The 6,751-nt window shown below is 44.9% G+C and overlaps 1 pseudogene; it reads right to left on the bottom strand.

Moving 5' to 3' along the window:
- LOC112069018 (roundabout homolog 1-like) overlaps positions 1 to 6,751 on the bottom strand; it is a 55,490-nt pseudogene that overhangs the window by 13,601 nt on the left and 35,138 nt on the right.

Below are 6,751 nucleotides of genomic sequence, written 5' to 3'. Positions count from 1 at the left end.
CTACCCTATCATCTCTCTCCTCCCCTATCACCCCTCCTCTTCCCTTCTTCTCCTCTATCCCCCCCTATCACCACACTTCTCCCTTCCTATCACCTCTTCTCCCTCTCTATCCACTCTCTCCTCCACTATCCCCTCTCTCCTCCCCTATCTTCTCTCTCCCTCCACTATCACCTCTCTCCTTCCCTATCACCTCTCTCCCTCCACTATCACCTCTCTCCCTACCCTATCACATCTCTCCCTCCCTGTCACCTCTCTCCCTCCACTATCCACCTCTCTCTACCCTATCATATCTCTGCTCCCCTATCACTCTCTCCTCCCTTATCATCTCTCTCCCTACACTATCACCTCTCTCCCTCCCCTATCACTTCTCTCCCTCCCTATCACCTCTCTCCCTCCTATCACCTCTCTCCCTCCCTATCATCTCTCTTCCTCCTATCACCTCCCCGTCACTCACCCAGCCCCCAACTACAGTGCAATCAATCTATTCAGATGGAATACATCAGCGACCAGACCAGACTGGGGTTGGAGAACTGTCGGTCTCTTCTCCTCCTCACTCCTCTCAGACACACATAGGGAACAAAGAGGGGAGTGAGGGGGAGGGAGGATGAGAGATGGAGGGAGCTGGAAGAGAGCAGAGTGAGGGATGGAGAGATTACTTCAAAGGGAGGGGATGGGGTGGAAGGCAGGATGAAGGGATGAAGGGATGAAGGGAGAAGGGGGTAGGATTTGGTGCAGTGATAGCTGGTCTGTCTCAGAGAGGGGCTGGATATTAAATCTCCCTGTCAAGTGCTTCCAACACACAAGGACACCTCACAGTAAGAGGAGAGCCAGCTCCACACACACACACACACACACACACACACACACACAACACACACACACAACACACACACACAACACCACACACACCACACACACACACACACACACACACACACACACACACACACACACACACACCACACAACCACACACACCCACACACACACAACACACACACACACACACACACACCCAACAAACGTATGCACACCACACACGTATGCACACATATGCACGCATATGCACACACACACAGACAATGCACAGACAACACACACTACACACACGCACAGACGCATCCATTCACACACACACACACACACACACACACAAACAGACAGAGGCAATGGATAGACACACAAGCTCAATCCCTAAGAAAACAGAACTAAAACTAACACTTAGGCCACAAATAAAGCAACAATAAATACCCTTAAAGTTGACATCCTTCACTTTGACAAGATAAGCATATTCCAGTGATGTGCGTTGTTACTCTGTAGTTGGCCCCTGCTTTGTTTATTCCTGGCTTCTGGAGTGGAGGCCAGGGGGCCACTTCAATAAGAGCCAGAGCACCTGGGTAATTTCATTAGTGGCTGGCTGGAGTGGAAGACATTCCAGTTTCAGCAGCAGCAGAATGGGCTGGAGCTGGACAGTAGTCCCCTGAGACAGGCCCCCTCCATACCCCTACCATCTAGGCTCTCTGCTCAGCACCACCACAGATTGGAAGTGATGTCACACACGAGGGGAAGATGATTAAAAGCTCTGACTTATGACACACTCACACTCAGTCCTGGACACTGTCTCAGGCAGGCACCATGCCATACATCACATGGGTGGGGCTGGGTACTGAGGTATGACAGTATTAGGGGACTAGAATACAGATGATCCATGGTACAACTCCAGCCTCACTATGAGGTATTACAGAATTAGTGGACTAGATTACAAATGGATCCATGGTACAACTCCTCATTATGAGGTATTACAAGATTAGTGGACTAGATTACAAATGGATCCATGGTACAACTCCAGTCCTCACTATGAGGTATTACAGAATTAGTGGACTAGATTACAAATGGATCCATGGTACAACTCCGCATTATGAGGTATTACAGAATTAGTGGACTAGATTACAAATGGATCCATGTACACTCCAGTCCTCATTATGAGTATACAGAATTAGTGGACTAGATTACAAATGGATCCATGGTACAACTCCTCATTATGAGGTATTACAGAATTAGTGGACTAGATTACAAATGGATCCATGGTACAACTCCTCATTATGAGGTATTACAGAATTAGTGACTAGATTACAAATGGATCCATGGTACAACTCCTCATTATGAGGTATTACAGAATAGTGGACTAGATTCAAATGGATCCATGGTACAACTCCAGTCCTCATTATGGCGGTCCACCTCGTGCAGTACTTTAGTGATGAATGAGCAGAGTGTGGTTCTGTACTGTACCTTCAGGGTAGGCCTTGTCGCTGGAGCGCCTGGGTGGGCCCGCTGCAGGGTGCTGTTTTTGCTTCTTAGGAGCCTCTTCTGCATGTTGGCCGTGTCTCATGCTGTCTGTGGACAGGGCTGCCAGGACGGTGGCCTGAAGAGCCATTTGATACTTTCGTCCTGAAGAAATACACATTTGGTAAGTGACATGAAACCTGAAAAGGTTTCCCCTCTGTCAGTGGGCTTGCAGAATAAGAGATTCATAAAAGTGAACCCCCTAGTCGGTTGACACACCAGTGCATCAATCTAAGTTACATAAACAAAAAGTCCCATCAAAATCTGTCAGTTTAAGCTGGAGATATCAGTTTAAGATCGAGATATCAGTTTAAGCTAGAGATATCAGTTTAAGATAGAGATATCAGTTTAAATAGAGATATCAGTTTAACTTCTAGTTCCTCCCAAACCCGGATCCGGGAGCACCCCCCACAGTAAAAAGATGACTAGCATAGCCTAGCATAGCGTCACAAGAATACTAGCATCTAAATATCACATAAATCACCAATTCGCAAGACACCAGATGAAAGATACCTTCTTATTGAATCCAGCCCACCATCTTCCGATTATCTCTCTCTTTTTAGAGATATCAGTTTAAGATAGAGATATCAGTTTAAGCTAGATATATCAGTTTAAGCTAGATATATCAGTTTAAGCTAGATATATCAGTTTAAGCTAGATATATCAGTTTAAGCTAGAGATATCTGTTTAAGATAGAGATATCTGTTTAAAATAGAGATATATGTTTAAGATAGAGATATCTATTTAAGATAGAGAAGCTAGAGATATCAGTTTAAGATATCTGTTTAAAATAGAGATATCTGTTTTGTATTGGCTGCGTCTCAATCCAGTTCATCCTCCAGTGTCAAACTTCCGCATCTGCGGTGAAAGGTGCAGTGTTTGTCAGATCATGAGACATCCTGAAAATCAGTCTTCTCACGAACACGTCTGTAGTGTCCGAACAGTGTTCAAACTATTCTGACCATTCTATAGAAAGGGGAGACTCTCACGAACACGATGTTGTTCTCCGTTTTGCTCTACGACCCCCACAAGTGTCAAGTGACTCGTCTGAAGGTAACCGGTATCGTTTTTAATTTTTATTATGGAAGTTTGAAGGTAGTTTTGTGCCTACCTAAAAACATGGGTTAAATATGTGTAAATAAATATATACAGTATACCGTATATATTTTCTGAGTATTTTTAATTTCTCTTGTTTCTTATGATTTAGTTTGTGACTGTCCATTTAGACATTTATGAATTTGTAGTTCAATGCATTTCCATTGGCTTTAGTAGTAAAGACCAAAATCTATATTTGATCCAAAAAATATATATACCTAAAGGGGTCCTCAAATAAAAAATTAAATAGCTAAACGATCCATAGTATGACCATCATATATCAATACCATTTGTCAGCTTAGCACCCACCCTCCCCCAACGTCTTAGACTCTAAGGAATGTAGGTGCTCATTATCTTGTTTTCTATTCTTCTTGATAAAGTGACATTATATTAGTGAGGAATAGATGTGCTTACCTCCGGGGCCTCCCTCCTGGCCTTGCGTGGGGTTGGGGTACTTGGCCACCTTGAGGCCTGCGTACTCCGCAGCAGACGCAACTGCCTGGGCAAAGTCGGCATCTGTGAAGAAGGATCCGTCTGAGGAGCTGACAGCGCTGGAGCGCCCTGACGAGGCGTTATCCTCCTCGGATGCCGAACCCCAGCCGTTGATCATGGAGCCCGTCACAGAGCTCTCCAGGTCCCCCATGCTGGAGGCTGGCGTCTGCTCCAGGCCCCGCAGCAGCAGCCTCCTGGTGTGCATCTGCTGGGGGTGGTGGGGGTGGTGAGGGTGGTGAGGGTGGTGAGGGTGGGTGTGGTGGTGGTGCACCTTGGCCACCTCTGCGTCTGTCTCATCCCCTTCCTCCTCCTCTTCCTCCAACATCTCCCCCTCTTCCTCCATGCCGTCTGTGTCCAGGGACAGGGGGCTGGAGATGTAGCCGTAGGTGTGTGAGGGGGAGATGGGTCGGGGAGGGGGGCTCACTGCATGGCGTCTGAAACAGCAGGAGACATGTTCTTAATGTAGGGTATGAGAAATCAATTATATAAATCAATTATAAAATATGATTGCATTTTTTTGCAGAGACTATTGAAATCATTACTACAGTGGGTATCACCCATTTATTGTCTTACAAAGTGGGATTAAAATATATTTAGTATAATTTTTTGTCAATGATCTACACAAAAGATGTATGAAACATAAATCAATAATACACCTTGAATAGATAAGTACTAACAATATCCTTTAGAAACACCTCTTAGCATGAGTTTAGTGCCTTGCTCCATACTGGATACATGCTTTGATAGATTCTGATTCAGTATATTTGATTCTGTATATGTTTCACTCTGTCATTTAGGTCTAACTGAAATAATTTATGGGGTGAACACTTATGCAAAGACCATATTTTTATTTTATTTTAAATTTATAGAATGTTCTTTTGATTTTAACATTATGGAGTATCTTGTGTAGATCAATGATCCCCTCAACAAAAAATCACAATTAAATATATTTCAATCCCACTTTGTAACACAATCGAATGTGAAAAAATCTAGGGGGGGGGGGGTGAATACTGATACCCACTGTATATTAGCCAATCAGAGTCCATTTTAATCCAGAATAACACCTCCCAGTACCTGCGCTCGTGTCCAGAGACCATGCTGTCTGCTGTGTCTTGGAGCATGGGTTGCAGCTCATCCTGGGGCGAGGGGGTGAGGGTGGCTGTGGACTGGTGGCTGTAGGACACCGCGGCGGGGGACGAGGCAGCCCCTCTGACAGGTGGAGTGGGACCCCTCTCCATCTCCTCCTCCTCCTCCTCCTCCTCCTCCTCCAGTTCGTCTGGCTGCAGGTACATGCGGGAGGGGGGCATGGAGCACTGCATGTCTGGGTCATAGCTGTCAACACAGTGAAACACGCTGATTAGTTGGATGTCACTCAACGTGACAATAACATTCATAGCTGGAACAATGTCGCTAGTACATATTCATGTTGTGCTGCTACCAAGGTAGACATGTAAAGGAAAAGGTTTGACATGAACCTAGCATTGATACACAATAGAACAAAAATGCTTAGGGAAAATTTAACACGTTCAGTAAGATAAAGGAAAGGGTCGAGTGGCAGGGAGTGGTGTGTGTGTGTGTGTTGTGTGTGTGTGTGTGTGTGTGTTGTGTGTGTGTGTCTGTGTGTGTGTGTGTGTGTTGTGTGTGGTGTGTGTGTGTGGTGTGTGTGTGTGTTGTGGTGTGTGTGTTGTGGTGTGTGTGTTGTGTGTGTGTAGACATGTCTCACCTCCGTCCATGGACAGGAGTACTCTTCCATGTTGCGGCAGGGAGGTGGTTAGCAGGGGGAGGCAGGAGTAGGTCAGCCCATTCATTGCGCTCTGTTTGGGTAGTTTGGGGGTGCGCACTCCCTTCTTTTGACCTTGACTCCCTGCAAAAACATGAACAAAGAACTCCTTCAGTCAGAAACATGCAGACAGACATACCCACTCACACATCCTCCTCTGTCTCACAACCATCTACATTGTTGAATCACGTTAAATCAGCTGCGAAATTAATACATCGACAGCAGATAATAAAATTGGAACAAACAGGGCTAATTACAGCGCAAGATTTACACAGATAAAAAAATATAATTTTACACGAGAGCATGTCAGCTAATGGCACCCCCTTTCTTTATGGACGTTTCGGAAATGCACCACGCACATTATCTCTCAATGTGTAATTAATGCCAGCCATGCCATCAAAAACACAGTCATTTATCAACTAATGTTCACCAAGAGAAAATAGAAAAACGTGAAAAAAAGCAGAAAACATCAGAGGCCAATTAACAGCAGCCAATTAGAATGAGAAACCAATGAGCTGTGAGCTCAGCGAGCACAGAGGGCTGCTCTTTAATGAGCTGAACTTCATATACAATATCAGAATGGATCCTGGGCGTTATGGAGGCAGTGTTGCATTCCCTCTGGAATGTGTGTCCCATTAGTCCTTGTCCAGAAACAAACACTGCAGCTCTGATGAGATTATCCTCCTCTTCACAGGAATGAAGGGGACGGTAAATGAATGTTTTTTTACAAAAAACTGTCTGAGCAACAAGGAAGAACCAAATAAAACGTCCAGTGACTAGCTCACAAGACAGAAAAACACTCACAAACGAGATATTTCATTTTCTGTTAACAGCCCACGGGATTGAATTTTGCTCACACACACTTCAACTTCAGCATATGTATACACACACAGACTGGAAACTGACACAGACTGGAAACTGACACAGACTGGAAAACTGACACAGACTGGAAAACTGACACAAACTGGGAAACTGACACAGACTGGAAAACTGACACAGACTGGAAACACACACAGACTGGAAACACACACAGACTGGAAAC

This window comes from Salvelinus sp. IW2-2015, unplaced genomic scaffold (genome assembly GCF_002910315.2).
Source record: "Salvelinus sp. IW2-2015 unplaced genomic scaffold, ASM291031v2 Un_scaffold849, whole genome shotgun sequence".
Lineage (NCBI taxonomy): Eukaryota > Metazoa > Chordata > Actinopteri > Salmoniformes > Salmonidae > Salvelinus > Salvelinus sp. IW2-2015.
This window is presented reverse-complemented; position numbering and strand designations above follow the sequence as displayed.